We start from the raw sequence: 16959 nt of genomic DNA, 5'->3' as shown, positions 1-16959 counted from the left end.
GGGGTAAGGGGCAAGGTAGTTCTCTGGGCTCTCATTTATAAAGGCGCCAAGTCTTATTCATGAGGGCTCCATCCTCATGACCAAATCACCCCCCAAAGCCTCATCTCCAAATACCATCTTATTGGGGTTAGGTCTCAACATATGAATCTGAGGGCACACATTCAGTTTACAGGAAATCATGAAAAGGTGTTAACTATCATTAGTATCAGTATAAGTAATCCTAAAATCAAGACTACTTTAAAAAATGAAGATATGCTAGTCAAATGTAGTTGTCATGGATACTGAGGGTATTTCTAAAGATTTTCAGAAATGTAGCATATGGCTTCCTAAGAGGACTATTTCAAGGAGATTTCACTTGGATGAGTAAATACTGATAATTTAAAAAAATCAGACTTATTAGTATAATTATTAGTCATGATTGCAAAAAAATTATCTGTAGAACAAAAGTAAGCTGAAACCTTGCTATCTGATCTGATTTCACATCTTAAAAAGAAGCAAATTTCCTATAGACCTGTTTTAGGTAAATGATCTAGTTCAAGAATGTGAAAAACCTAGCAACTAACATGATCAACTCAGGATAACCTCAACTACAGAGAAAAAGATCCATATTTAGCTAGTTCAAAATTGTACATAGATGTAACCTCTAATTACAAGGACACAATATGCTTAAGTAGCAGGATGAGCTTTTGAGAAGTCAATTTAAATGCCTACCTATAATGTTGGGGACTTACCAAGAAAGAATAAAAGCTTATCTGTGCCATGCTAGCTACACCACAACTGCCTCCCCCACCCCCCAAAAAAGAGAAGAGAAGAGTTTCCTTTTTTTAAAAAAGATTTTTATTTATTTACTTGAGAGAGAGAGAGGTGAGGAGCAGAGGGAGAAGCAGGCTCCCCACTGAGCAGGGAGCCCGATGCAGGGCTCGATCCCAGGACTCCAGGATCATGACCTGAGCTGAAGGCAGGCACTTAACCGACTGAGCCACCCAGGCGCCCCTGAGAAGATAGGAGTTTCTAAGGTTCAGTATTTCTTGAATCTTATTGTGCTTAAGGAATATCTGATAAGGCTTCAAAAATGCAAGCTTCCTGTGTGAACCGACAGACACCCTGGTTCTTTTGATCTGCAGTGAGACCCAGGAATCAGTACTATTAATTCCTGGAAATATTTTCTTCATTTGCCTAAATTTCTTCTGACCTCCCTGGCTGCTGCTTCTTAGCATTTTGGGCTGGTTCCTCCCCAGTTCTCCTACCTTTAAACTTGAGTGTGACCAAAGGTCCCAACCCATTCTGCTTTTCTTTCTATTTTTACTCACTCTTAATGATCTCATCCACTCTTATGACTTCCAAACTGCCCATATGCTGATGACTTCCAGATTTATCTCTGGCCTGATTTTTCCGTAAGTTTTAGAGATTGGGTGTCCATCTGCTGCTATGACATTGCCTTTTGGGTGTCTCATAGGTATTATCTTCATTTCAGCTGTACCAGAAAGGATGCAGGCACTAGCAGATTTTTTTTTCTGTTGTTATATTTTTGTTGTTATGTTTTATTTTGGAGCAGGGGAGATAAAGGTAAGGAAATGGGGAAACGAGACAGAGAAATGAAGAAATACAATAAAGCATTCATTATCAAACCAGCTACCCTCTGGGCAAATGGAGTGCTGAGAGAATTCTGGGGACCAGTGTAAAACACAAGCCTCACTTATTCCAGCTGAAGGGGGAGGGAACTGGGGTATTTATACCCCAAATCCTGTCAGTTACTGGTTGACAGCTGCTCCTGGAGGATCTTAATTCCCTAGCACATCTAGCCACTTTCGGTGGAAAGCAGACTCCTGTGGCTAAAGAGCATCCTCAGGCAAAGATGTAAATTTCCGGAAGTGGAAGTTGGGCAGGTGTGCAGTGGAGTGGACAAGAGGACGGATGAGAGACATAAACCACTTCTGCCACAGACACTTCAAACTTAACCTGTCTTCTGATACGCACTACTTCTAAACCCTCTCTTCCAACAGAATTGCCCATCTCAGAAGTGCAGCTCTTTTTTTCCGTTGCTCTGGCTGAAGACCTTGGAGTCATTTTCTGTCTTTTCTGTCTTTCATCCTCCAGATCCCATCAACCAGCAAATTCTGTCCACTCTACTTTCAGAATACACCCTGAATCCAAATCCTTCACTCCACGGCTACTCCAAGCTACCATCACCTCTTGTCTAGATTGTCCCAATAGCTTCCTAAGCTGTCGCACTGCTTCTACCTTTTCACCCGTCTCTACCGGACTGCCAAGAGGTCCTTTTAAAATGTAGGTCTGGATGATGGAGCTTCACTGCTCAAACACTCTGATGGCTTTCCATTCCACTCAGTGAAAGTCGAAGTACTTCCTATGACTGATACGGTGTTATGTATTGGCACTTTCCTGCCCCAAATTTGTTATATCTCTGACCTCCTCTCTTTCTCTGACTACTCTCTTTTCACCAGCCATGTAAGTCATACTTGATGTTCCTCAAACATGCTAGGCAGGCACAATCCTGCCTTTGTATTTGCTGTTCCCTCTGCCGGCAGTGTTCTTTCACCTGATATCATCTTGGCTTGCTTCCTGACTTCCTTCATTTTTTAGTCAAAAGTTACTTTTTCATTGAGAATTTTCCTTGCCCCCTATGTAAAATGTTAGCCCTTCCCACACATTCCTAACCTTCCTTCCCTAGTCTTTTTCCTTAGTATTTGGCACTATATAGCATACTATATATTTTATTTTATTTATTTTATTTATGGCCTGTATCTACCCTAGATCTTAAGCTCCTACAAGCAGAATTTTTTGCTTACCCTCAATGCTTGGTATCTTTTTGGCTCACAATAGGTATTTGTTGAATAAATGAATAAAATTCACACTACTCTACTTTTTTTAATTAAAAAATGGTTAATTGAAGTATAATAACATACAGTTTTATAATAGTTTCAGGTGCATGATATAATGATCCAACATTTCTATACATGACTCAGTGCTCAACACAGTAAGTATACTCTTAATCCTCTTTATTTTACCTATCCACTCACCTACTTCCTGTCTGGTAACCACTAGTTTGTTCTCTGTATGTAAGAGTCTGGTTTTGTTTTTGTTTTTTAAAGATCTTATTTATTCTTTTGACAGAGAGAGACACAGCAAGAGAGGGAACACAAGCAGGGGGAGTGGGAGAGGGAGAACAGGCTTCCTGCGGAGCCGGGAGCCCAATGCAGGGCTCGTTTCCAGGATCATGACCTGAGCTGCAGGCAGACGCTTAACGACTGAGCCACCCAGGTGCCCCCCATTTTGCATTTCTATCAGCATTATATGAGAGTTCCTATTGCTCCACATCCTGGCCAGCATTTGGTATTATTAGTGTTCCAAATTTAGGCCATTCTAATAAGTGCATAGCGGTATCTCATTGTTTTAATTTGCATTTCTTGATGCCCTATGGTTTGGAACATCTTTTCATACGCTTGTATGTCACTTGTATATCTTCCTTGGTGAAGTGTCTGTTAAGATCTTTGACCCATTTTTTAATTATGTCATTTTTTTTTATGTTGAATTTTAAGAGTTCTTTACTTATTTTGGATAGCAGTCCTTTATTAGATGTGTCTTTTTGTAAATATTTTTCCCAGTCTGTGACTTGTCTTTTAACTCTCTTGACAGTTTTTGTAGAGCACAAGTTTTTAATTTTAATGAAATCCAGCTTATCAATTACTCCTTTCATGTATCATGCCTTTGCTGTTGTATCTAAAAAGTAATCACCCTACCCAAGGTCATCTGGGTTTTCTCTTCTGTTATCTTTTAGGAGTTTTATAGTTTTGCATTTTACATGTAAGTCTCTGATTTATTTTGAGTTAATTTTTGTTAAGGGTGTAAACCCTGTGTCTAGATTCAATTTTTTATATATGGGTATCCAGGTTTTCCAGCATCGTTTGTTGAAGAGACTATCTTTGCTCCATTGTTTTGTCTTTATTCCTTTTCAAAGCTCACTTGACTATGTTTATGTGGGTCTATTTCTGGGCTCTCTATTCTCTTCTACTGACCTATTTGTTTATTTGTTTATTTTTTTGCCATACCACACTGTCTTGATTACTGTAGCTTTACAGTAAATTTTGAAGTCAGGTGGTGTCAGTCCTCCACTTTGTTCTTCTCCTTCAATATTGTGTTTGTTTTTCTGGGTCTTTTGCCTCCCCATATAAATTTTAAGATCGGTTTGTTAATACCCATAAAATAACTGACTGGTATTTTGATTGACATTGCATTGACTCCATAGATCAAGTTGGGAAGAACTGACATCTTGACAAGATTAAGTCTTCCTATTTATGAACACGGAATATTTCTCCATCTGTTTAGTTATTCTTTGATTTTGTTCATCAGAGTTTTGTAGTTTTCCTCATATAGACCTATAACATATTTTGTTAGGTTTATACCCAAGTATTTAATTGAGGGGGGGTACTAATGTAAATTGTATTAGCATTTTTAGTTTCAAATTCCATTTGTTCATTGTTACTATATAGGAAAGCAGTTGATTTCCTGTATATTAACTTATATCCTGCAACCTTGCTGTCATTGCTTAGTAGTTTCAGCAGTTTGTTTTTGTTTTGATTTTTGGTTGATTCTTTTGGGTTTCTATACAGATGATCATGGCATCTGTGAGCAAAAAAGTTTTCTTTCTTTCTTTCCAGTATGTGTGTGTGTGTATATGTATATGTATATCTATATCTATATCTATATATATCTTTTCCTCCTTTTTGCTTTATTGCATTAATAAGGACTTCCCATATGATGTTGAAAAAAAGTGGTGAAAGAGGATATTATGATTTTTTAATCTACATTATCACCATTTTTTCCATAGCTTTGCCACTATTCTGATTTTGCCATTCTATTTTTTTTTTCCATTCTAATTTTAATAGTATTACTGGTCATATGGATTTAAAAAATACCAAAGAGCACAGGGGAGCCAACATTAGCATGCAACAGGGCACTGTCCTAGCTTCTGCCTTGTTCAAAATTCTTACAAATAACTGAAATGAATGTTAAAAGACAATAATATATTTGTGTAGGGGCCAAGAGCAGGTGGCCGCAAGATGGGCCACTTTGGCATGAAGATTATTTTGAGTTAAAATGTAATCAAACCCAGCAGATTCAGGAAACACTCTTGACTTCCTCTTCAACTGCCTAAAAAGAATTGAGATATATAGGACCTACTCCAGGAAGAGAGCTATCACAATAGATAACTACATTATGTTATGAACTAGGCATGGTAGACAGGGAGGAACCTAGCTACACCTGGTTGATCAAAGTCCTCTGTGTGCCATTGTTTCTCAGTGGCCCAGCAAACATTTGTTTACCAAACATTTGCTCTTTTTCATCTTCCTGCAAATTGCATTCCTTCCCTTTGAAGTCCCAGATCCCTACCCCCATACCTCATGTTACCTGACTGGAATTTCCATGTCTGTGTGGATTCCCCATACATACAAAATTAAATTCGACTTTTTGCTGTCAATATGATTCTTAGTCCAGCTAGAAAGACCTTTGAAGGGGACAGGAAATTCTTGCTCCTTGACATTTGCATCTCAAAAACTGGCAGCGATAGTATAAGGAGCAGTACTGGTCTGGTATTGGTTCTTATGGAGCAAGCAACAAGCAAACAACGAATGGAAGGAGGGTAGTGTTTATGTGATTAGAAATTTAGAAAACAAAGGAAACCAGTATTAATTCAGCTTGCATTTTGGGCCAAGCACTGGCATAGCATCTTGTAGATGCTACAGAATCTATATTAATAGGAGGGAGTGGCCAGAATAAGGGAGGTAATTGTCACATTGTATGCTAAGACATGTGGATGATATGTGGGCATTGTGCCCAACTAATTGGAGGTGACAAGCATGGTGACGGGTCACATGAAAGGTCATTGAAAAGTGTTTAATTTGATGAGAAAAAGGGTAGAGAACATGAAAAATGCCACGTGGTAAAAGAATAAATCACTCTGCCTAGAACCAGAAGTGTAAGGTAGTGAGTTCCCTGTTACTGTAAGTATTTAAGCAATGGCAAAATGACCAGCTATCAGGGATAAAAGAAAGTGATCCTGCTTTAGGTGAGCACTGGGACTAGATGACCTCTGAGGTCATTCCTTCCAAGAATCTATGCACCTTTATAGGCTGAGTTAGGAAGAGAATGGCAAAGTGTTAATCAGGGGCTTTAACCTCACAAAACAGAGCACAGCTGTCTTTGTTGTTAATGAGATCCAGACATTAGTAAGAAAGAAAAGAGATATTTTTCATTAAGATAAACTCCAGCTATTATCTTAGGAAGCAGGAAATTCAGGGTTTTATAGGAGAGATGTGTGCAAATGAAAGCTGGATTAAAAATTTCCAGGGGGATTATTATTCAAACAAAAAAGGCCTTGTGTTTTGATTATGGAATTCAAAAATAATGGGATATGGCATTATAAAAGAGAGGCACCTGCTTGTATATTTTAAAAAAATAACTTCCTATAGGGAGATGTCTGCAAATTTAAACATGAATAAGAAGAAAAAAGACTCAAGTGTTCTGCTTAATTTTGCATCAGTGCTTAAAAAAAAAAAAAAGTGAGTAAGGTTGCCATCTAGTGATTGTCTTCTGGTTTTCAACTTAGGAGGCTCTTGGTTCTCAAACCTGGCTGTATGTTAGTATGGCCTGGAAGTTTTCCCCAACTATGGATTCCTGACACCCACCTGAGACTGGAATCAGAATCTTTGGAGACAGGGCTCCAGAGGTTCTGCTTTATTTTAAAGATCTTCAGATGATTACTCTGGGCCTAGTCTACCACCAGTGTTTGGAATTAACTGCCCTGGGAACATACTGTGTATGGGATGAAGTGTTGCAAAAGCAAATTTATGTAAAGTGCAATATTTACCTACTTGCTCTAAAAACTGGGTTTTAGGCATATGCAACTTGATGCTGCATCTTTGTATCTCTGATACTAAAATAGGCTTGGCACAGCTAGAATTTACCCTCCTGCTAATATCCGAAGATACACAATCGAAGATGTTTACTGTAACACTGGTTTTAATAATGATTGACTAAAAACTATGCACATGTTCATCAATAGGGTTTGGCTAAAAAAAATGACAGTAAATACAAGCATTGAAATGACCTTTAAAAAGAATGAGGTAGTTCTATATATGCTGACACCCTGACACCCTAAATGTATTATGTGAGAAAAGCTGCTGTATTTTTAGCAAAGAGGTGATTCTGAGTCAATGGTCTGGAGTCAGTCTTAGAAACTCTGCATTAGTGAGTAGATAGAGTATTGTTTGTGACATAAGGCCATGGATGGGACCTAAGGATTTTCATTTCATTTTTAACATATTCTTGAAGTGATTCTAATACAACCAAAGTTTGAAATCACCAGCAGGGGCGTCTTCCCAGTGACCCTCAAATCAGCTTCCTAGGTCTCCTCTAGGTCTGTGGCCAGTCCAGATTTCCCCTGTATTAATCTGGCATTGTGGGAATGCTTTCAGTCTAAACTGAAGAGATAGAATGCCCACGAAAATATGATTTAAAGTCAACTTACAGGACACTCTTCAAACGTGGAACCTGAGACAAGCTCTTGTGAAACAGAATTTGTTCCCAGTGTGTAGACATGGCTTCCCTCATTCACCACAATGTGGAAAGTCATCTGGTGGCTTTAGAGCTATGGCAAGCCATCAGGTCACGTACAAATCAGTCATTCTAACAGGATATGACTGCAACCTATGTCTCTGTAAAAGAGACAGAAAGTGTAATAAGGAAACAAAGAATGAACCAAAGAAGCAAAAGTTTAAAGTGCGAAAAGAGCAAAAGGTCACAATGGGCTGATCTGAGATGTGTTTGCTACTTTACGTTTCCCAAATGTTTGGGTTCTAGGAGACTATCCCCTTTTAATAGAATTTTCAGTTAGCAGAATTTGTAAGCAATAACCCATTAGTCTGTAGTGTTCTCCTACAGAGTTGGCTTTCATGACCTGTTTAGTGCTGGAGTTCTCTCTTCACAGAGACCCAGATTGTTGGAAAGAATGAGCCCCTTCCAGGGAAGGCCCCTCAATTGGGCAAGCATGTTTTAGGTGGGAGATTGAGGAATCATTGAAGATAGAGAAATCTGGGTGCGAAAGCCCCCCTCAGACCTCCCCGAGGCTCCCTATAGCCAATGGAAATGAGTCTCCACTCTGACTCTCCAACTTATGGTCTTACAGGGATGATGTAGTTTTGAGTAGATGAGATTTTATTATTTCAGCTTTAGCTTACTCTTGCTTGTTCTCCTATCACTTACTAAAAGCATGTGAGAGTAAGCCTTAAATCAGTTTGCATGTGTTTCTTTGTCCAAATAATGTTTATAGTTTTTCTAATCATAAAAGAAAAGAAAAATTCAGGGTGCCTGAGTGGCTCAGTTGGTTAAGTGTCTGACTCGTGATTTCAGGTCACACTCTCAGGGTCTTGGGATCGAGCCCTGCATCGGGATATGTGCTCAGTGTGGAGCCTGCTTGAGATTCTCTCCCTCTCCTTCGGCCCCTCTCCCTGCTTGCACATGTACACACATGCACTCTCTCTAGCTCTCAAATAAATAAATAAATAAAACCTTTAAAAAAAGAAAAGAGGGGCGCCTGGGTGGCTCAGTCGTTAAGCGTCTGCCTTCGGCTCAGGTCATGATCCCAGGGTCCTGGGATCGAGCCCTGCATCGGGCTCCCTGCTCAGCAGAGAGCCTGCTTCTCCCTCTCCCACTCCCCCTGCTTGTGTTCCCTCTCTCGCTGTGTCTCTCTCTGTCAAATAAATAAATAAAATCTTAAAAAAAAAAAAAGAAAAATTCAATATGTAAGTTTACAAAGAATATAGAAAAATGTAAAGGAAAAATCACAGATGCATCAATGCATTTTCCCTCCAGTCCTTTTTGCAGGCATACATTTATATACATTTTAAGAAAACTGGTATTAACTCATTTCTTTTTATCATTAAATATAATATTTGATTGTATGGATGTGCCATAGTTTCTGTATTCATTCACGTATTGAAGGACATCTTGGTTGCTTCCAGGCTTTGGCAATTGTGAATAAAGCTACTATAAGCATTAATGTAGAAAGAAAAGAAAAGAGAACTGGTATCCGGCTTTATATTCTGTTTGGTATCCTATTCTGTTAACTTAATGTATCCTTTTACCACAGATTTAAATATTTTAAGCCATTAAAAAATTTCGTTATATAACTGTACCACAATTTGTTCAATTTACTTATGAAGGATATTTAGTGTTTTCTGGATTTTTCTCCATTATAAACTCTTTTTTGGTTTTTAAAATTAAATCTGAATGCCACTGGTATTTCACTGTTATTCATAAAATTATTTGTTTTTAAAATACACATTCTTTATCATATTTAGGAGTATACCACTTGCTGGTATTCCTTGTTTACTAATAATCTGAAAATCAGAAATTGGTGTTGAGTATTTGAAAATGGCATTTTGTATTTTTCCAGTTTCTCAGTCCAAAAATTTAAAGTCGCTTGTGTCCTTTTTCTTTCTTTTAAAACCTCAAATCCAGTCATCAGTGAATTGTGTCTACTTGATCACACACACAGAATCTGACCACTTCTCACCACCTCCTTCATCTAGATTATTAGGACAGCCTTCAGACTTTACCCTGCTTCTACCTTTACCAGACTACATTCTGTTCTCCACCACAGTAGCCAGAGTTATTCTTTTAAGATAAGTCTGGCCATCCACTTTTTGTCCACAATCTCTAACTAGATTTCTATCTCATTCCTTAATCTACAAGGCTCTGTCTTTTATGCTCCCATTGCTTTGACTTGCTCTCCTACCACTGCCCATTTGCACATCCACTCAAACCATGTTTGCTTTCCTGAGAACACCAGGCAGGATACTGCCTCAGGGCCTTTATACTTGCTCTTAATTCTGCCTGAAAAGCTTCTTTCCTTCATATCTACATAGTGAGCTCCCTCTTCTTCCTCGATTCTGCTTGAATGTCACCTCAATGCAGCCTTCTCAGACCATTCAATTTAAAATAGCAATTCCTATCACCCTTCCCTGTTTTATTTTTTCTACAACATTTATCACCATCTAACATACTTTTTATTTTTTTTCTGTATACTGCTTGTCTTTCTTTCATTGGAATGTCAGTTCTGTGAGGGCATCCTCAGCACCAGTGACAGTATCTGCCACATTGTAGGTAGTCAACAGATCTGAACTGAACTCAACTCTACTCAAGTATTTGTTGAATGAATAATAATGTCATTATTTTTTGATGAAAGTGGAGCTATTGATGTGATATATAATAGAATTATATTTTAGAATATTAAACATTAATATTTTAATATTATAATATTAAATATTTATAATATTATTTTTTTATCTTTTAAAGATTTTATTTATTTTTATTTGAGAGAGAGAGTGAGAGAAAGAGAGCATGATCAGAGGAGAGGGGACGGGGGAGAGGGAGAAGTAGACTCCCCTCTGAGCAGGGAGACAGATGCGGGACTCGATCCCAGGACACTGGGATCACTACCTGAGGTGAAGGCAGATGCTTAACTGACTGAGCCACCCAGGTGTCCTATAATATTATTTAAAGAAGTACTTTTGTACTTCCAGGATAAATTCTTTTTGATTATACTGAATGACTCTTTAAGGGCCCTTGATGAAATGAGCACTGGGTGTTATATGCAACTGATGAATCACTAAATTCTACCTCTGAAACTAATTTAAAAAAAAAATACTTTTGCTACATCAAAATAAAAAGCTTTTGCACAGCAAAGGAAACCATCAACAAAACAAAAAGACAACCTACTGAATGGGACAACATATTTGCAAATGATATACCCAATAAGGTATATTCAATGATATATCCAAAATATATAAAGAACTTATACAACTCAATACCAAAAAACAAACAATCCAATTAAAAAATGGGCAGAGGACCTGAACAGACACTTTCCCAAAGAAGACAAAAGATGACAGACACATGAGAATATGCTAATCACCAGGGAAGTGCAAATCAAAACCACAACGAGATATCATCTTACACCAGTTAGAATGGCTACAATCAAAATGGCAAGAAATAACAAGTGTTGGCAAGCATGTAGAGAAAAAGGAACCCTCACACACTGTTTGTAGCAATATAAATTGGTACAGCCACTGTGGAAAATAGTATCAAGGTTCCTCAAAAAATGAAAAATAGAAATACTATATGAGGGGCACCTGGGTGGCTCAGTCGTTAAGTGTCTGCCTTCCACTCGGGTCATGATCCCAGGGTCCTGGGATCGAGCCCCGCATCGGGCTCCTTGCTCGGCGGGAAGCCTGCTTCTCCCTCTCCCACTCCCCCTGCTTGTGTTCCCTCTCTCGCTGTCTCTCTCTGTCAAATAAATAAATAAAATCTTAAAAAAAAAAAGAAAGAAATACTATATGATTCAATAATTCCACCACTGGGCATTTACCCAAAGAAAATGAAAACACTAGTTGGAAAAGATATATGCACTCTATGTTTATTGCAGCACTATTATAATAGCCAAGACATGGAAGCAACCTAAATGTTCATCAATAGATGAATGGGTAAGGAAAATGTAGTATATCTATACACAAACACACACATGGAGTTGCATATTACACAACCATCAAAAAAGGATGAGATCATACCGTTTGAGACAACATAAATAGACCTAGAGGGTATTATATTAAGTCAAATAAATTAGACTGAAAAAAACAAATACCAAATGATTCCACTCACTCATAAGTGGAATGTAAAAAGAAAAAAAAACCCAAAAGAATAAACAAACAACAATCAGAATCAAACTTATAAATAAGAGAACAAACCGATGGTTGCCAGAGAAGAGGGGGGTGGAGGGAGGGCAAAATGGGTGAAAGGGAGTAGGAGATACAGGCTTCCAGTTATGGAATGAATAAATTATGGGAATAAATGCACAGCATAAGGAAAATAGTCAATGATATCGTAATAGCAATGTAACAGGACAGATGGTAGGTACACTGGTGGTGAGCATAGCATAATGTATAAACTTGTCAAATCACTAAGTTGTACATCTGAAACTAATGTAACATGTGTGTCAACCATACTCATTTAAAAAGGTAAAACAAATTTTTAAGTACTTTTGCAATTCAATTTGCTTAGATTTTTCCAATTTGTGTTCATAAGTGATGTCTGTCTTATAGTTTTCTTATTTTGATCATTTTTTACGGGGTTGATATCAAGCTCATCTTAGCTTTATATAATGAAGTGGGCAGCTTTCCATCTTTTTCATTACTTCCAAAACAGTGCACAGTGCATGTATCATGCCAGTTATCTATTCATTGAAAGTATGAGAGACTATACTAGCAAAGCCATTTGGCAATGGGGATATTTTGAGAAGTAATTCTTTGAAAACATTTTCCAATTTCTTTCCTGGTTAATGACGTATTTGGGTTTTAAGATTTTTCAGGATTTGTATGTTCCCAGAAAGGACTACTTCACAGAAATGTTCTAACTTATATTCATAAAATTGTTTTCATTTTTATCTTATATTTTACCCAGTGTTTTATTCTTATTTTCCTTAGCAGTTTTCTTTACACTTTTAATCTTTTCTTTGTCTCTCTGAGATCTTTCAGAGTCTTCTCTATCTTACTGTTTTAAATAAAAATTGTAAAATTAAAATTGTTTAAATTCTATTGTTAATCTATTAATCTAACAATAGTAAAAATCTATTTAATATTAAATATAGCAATAACCATATTTCTAAATAAGGAGCACATATGCTATTCTACACTATCCTCATGAATTTATAAAGTATTAGCCATTTGATAAAATGGTACTTGCAGCTCTTCCTGTCCTTCTTCTGTAAAGTTAAAACCACATATGTTCTTGTAAATTTTCTTGCAGTTATTGTGTTAATCCACTCATCATTTTTAGTTTTTTCTCATCTGGGTTTCTGGCCTTGAGATTACACTGGAGTTTTGTTTTCCTTCTTTTCCAGATTTCTCCAGTAAGTTTTTTGTAAGCCTTTATTCCCCACTTACCCTTCTGTTCCCAATCCCCTTTCCATGACTTTTATCCAGACCCATCTATTTCTTCTCCTTTTCCTTTGGGCTGTCTAATATTATATGGTTTTTTTTTAAAGATTTATTTATTTATTATTTGAGAAAGAGAGAGAGCATGCAGGAGGAGGGACAGAGGGAGAGGGAGAGAATCTCCATCAGATTCCAAGCTGAGTGTGGAGCCTGATGTAGGGCTCAATCTCACAACCCTGAGATCATGATCTGAGCCGAAATCAAGAGTTGGACACTTAACTGACTGAGCCACCCAGGTGCCCCTAATATTATATTTTAACACCTGTGATTCCAGGTATCAATATCTTGACTAGCAGAGTTTACCCTATTGGAAGTTGTTTTTGAAATGTGGGCTTCTCTGAAAGCATCATAGTGTCTTTGCAACTGTTACCATCTTGAGTACCTACTTAGTTCAAAGCAGGTCCTAATATACTGAGTGAAGAGACAATGTTATGTTTCTTCTAGATTATAGCAATGGTCCTTAGGTATTCTTACAGCTAATCTTCTGCCTTCCAATTCCCCCTACGCCTCTCACCCACCACCACTTCCCCACCGTATGGTTGGAGTGATCTTTCTTAAGCTCTAAAATATATACAGTACCATTTAAGGTTATTGACTATCAGGCCCTCATTTTCCTGTTGGAACTGACTGCCTGAAGCCCCTCTGCGTGTATAATACCTTAAGGAAAATGAACTGTACTATATGTTCGCACTTACCTTCAGCTAGAGTTCATCTCTTTCTTCAGAACTCCTATAATCTCTTTATTTATATTTCTATTATTGATTTTACCACAGTCGCCTTGTATCTTTTGTACGCCTTTCTCCTTGACTAAATAATAGTCTCGATAAGGGCCAGGAGCATCTCTTCTCTCCTTCTGATCCTCATGGAATTTTGTAAAACGTAGTCATTTGGTAAACGTTTTACGACAGAGCTGAACGTTATGCCAAACAGAATCAGATACATCGTCCCGACTAGCTAGATTGCTAAAAACAGAAGAACTCTAGCTGCAAAATCAAGGTAGATATTTATAAGCAGAGAAATCTAGGAGGGTGAGGTTGGAGGGAGTAGCCAGCATTGAAATAAATGCCAGAGCCTGGAGCAATTTTTTCTTTTTGGGCACAAGGTGGCAGAATATGCACATTTCAATCATTGCATAAAAGGCAGCTTTGTGAAGCTGGAATTTTCTGCCCTGTTTTGGAAATCTATGTTTGTTTTTTAAAAAAAAAGTGAAGCAGTGCAGCTTGCTGGCTGAAATCTGTGTTTGGACACAGCACAGACCCACGGCCTGACTGTGGGTTGGGCTTCCAGATATCTGGTCCTTCAGTTTTGGACTCAACCCTGTATGTCTGAATCCCTTGGCAAGGCATCGAAGATGTTGAAACATTTCCAGTTTCCCTTAAATGGATGAAAATCTGAACATTGTCAGTGTTTTAAGTGAATGTGCACAAATACTGAAGCTTGGTGAGAAAAAAGAACATCTGGCCAGAGAATTGAAATGTACAATTTCTCCACTAGATAGCAGACTAAGACTGACAGCCTTTGGAAGTCCTGCCTGCAAACCCAAAGAAAACATTCGTTTTCTCTATCACTTCATTTTTTTTTTCTTTACAATGCCAAGTGTTTTTCATGTGATCAGACCATTTACATGTAAAAGTCTGTTATAATCTAGAATGTAAATAGCAGGTTGATTTCAATTCATTTTTCTGCAATTTAAATTCTGATATAGTTTTCTTCATTTCATTAATTGCCTCAAGTTGTGTGTGTTTGTGTGTACGTGTGCACCAAAATTGTATTCATCTTTAAAAAAGCGAAGTACTAGAAAGAGTTTATTCTGGAATTCTAATGGTGACTAATTTATTAGGTGATATGTTAACTCTTTTCATTGACACTTATTACTGTTATACCTATAAGATGGAGACTAAGTGAGGGAAAGAAGATATTCTTTGTTTTCAGGTTCTATTTTCAGGTTCTCTCTTGCTGTGTGTGTGTGTGTGTGTGTGTGTGCGCGCGCGCACGCGCGCACGCGCATGCCCACATGTGTATATGGATATATACACACTCTCTCCGTGTATATGTGTCTATATATATACTTCCATCCATATATGTAATGCGTATTCTGTATTATGTATATCTATCTATATGATGTATGGTAGTACAGTGAGTGTTTAAGAGCAAAGAGCCTGGCTGCCTGGATCAAATCCTAGCTTACTAGTTCGGACACTTACTAACAGTTCTGTGGCCCAGTTTCCTCAGCTGTAAAATGGGGATAGTAATGGTACCCATATAACTGGGCGGTGTGCAGATTAAAGGTTGTAACAGAGCACGGCACATGTGGGCCATTATTATTTGGGTGTATGTGGAGAATCTGATTTTTTCCATAGCTTATATTGCAACTTTTATTTAGCAAAAAAAAGTACCTTCTATCAACCTAATGTACAGTTTAGATTTTTTGAAGGCACCATGATGTTGTATTGATATTGATGTTTTTCATTTGTGTTATATACATTATTCAACTCAATAATCTAGGTGCCGTCCAGAATGTACCAGTCATTATTTCTACTGTCTGGAAACTTCTATCTTAGAGAGACAAGAGAAGTAATAGACAACCTGCTCTACCTTCTACCTCTTTCTTCTTCTCTTGGCCCTTCTCATTTAGAAGAATGTAAGAAATAGAGAGGTATGTGAATTAGTAATTCAACTCAGCTATAAAAAAAAAAGAACAGTTAACACATAGAGAATTATTTTACTCACAGAACAAGCATTTTGGGGGCAGGAGACTGATGGAGCTGGTTTAGTGGTATCTCTGTGATTATTTTGTCTTTTTGTGTTAGAAAACCTACAATTCTCCTGTGTGTCTCTTTTACTCTCACACTTCTACCACACTCACAATACCTCTGACACAAGATATGTGAGTTCTCCCCTCACACTAAGCACTTTTGTGACACCAGCTGCGTGTCCTACAATTTATCTTAATTTTGACACTATCTACCCAGAGGTAGCATCAGATCCCACGGGTTAAGGCCTCAGTTCCATAAGACTGCCCCCTTCCCCAGTTCAGATGCCAATTGTATGTCCAGGTTGTCACCTATGATTCTGACCTATTGGCTATAAATCAGAGTTTCCCACAAACCCCTCCTTGGGTTCGGTTAATCTGCTAGAGGAGCTCACAGCATTCAAGAAAACAGTTTACTTCCTGTTTGTCAGCTTATTGTAAAAAGATATGATAAAGGATACCGATGAACATCCAGATGGAAGACATGTGAAGGGTAAGGTATGTGGGAAGAGGCTCAGAGCTTCCATGCCCTCTCCGAGTAGGCTATCTCCTGTCACCTCCACGTGTTCGCCAACCTGAGAGCTCTCTGAACACCAGACGTCTGAGGTATTTGTGGAGGCTTCATCACACAGGCATAATTAACTATTAACTCAATTTCCAGCCCCTCCTCCCTCTCTGGAGAATGGGGGCATAGGACTGAAAATTTCAAGCTTTTAATCTGGCCTATCTCATGACCAGCCCCCATCTAGGAGCCCACCAAGAGTCACCTCATTAGAACAAAAGACCCAGGAAATTCCAAGGCATTTAGGAGCTCTGTGTCAGGAACCAGGGTCAAAGACCAAATATTAGAATAAAAGATGTTCCTAGTGCTCTTATCACTTAGGAAAGTATAAGGGTTTTCAGAGTTCTATGCCAGGAACCAGGGGCAGAGACCAAAATGTATATTTTCTGTTACCTGTCACCTTTTCTTCGTGGTTACAAAATGACTGCTGCACCCTCGAGCATCATGTTAATGTCGAGCAAAGAAGACTAGGGTAAGAAAGGAGGAAGCATGGTACTAGCTGTAAAAGCTTTTCTTATCAGGAAGAGCAAAAGCCTTCCGGAATTTCACTCCCCTCCCTTACCAGGCAGCTTGGGTCTAAT

The sequence above is a fragment of the Halichoerus grypus genome, chromosome 3, assembly GCF_964656455.1.
Source record: "Halichoerus grypus chromosome 3, mHalGry1.hap1.1, whole genome shotgun sequence".
Classification (NCBI taxonomy): Eukaryota; Metazoa; Chordata; class Mammalia; order Carnivora; family Phocidae; genus Halichoerus; species Halichoerus grypus.
The sequence above is the reverse complement of the archived record's forward strand: the minus strand, read 5'-3'. Positions refer to the sequence as shown.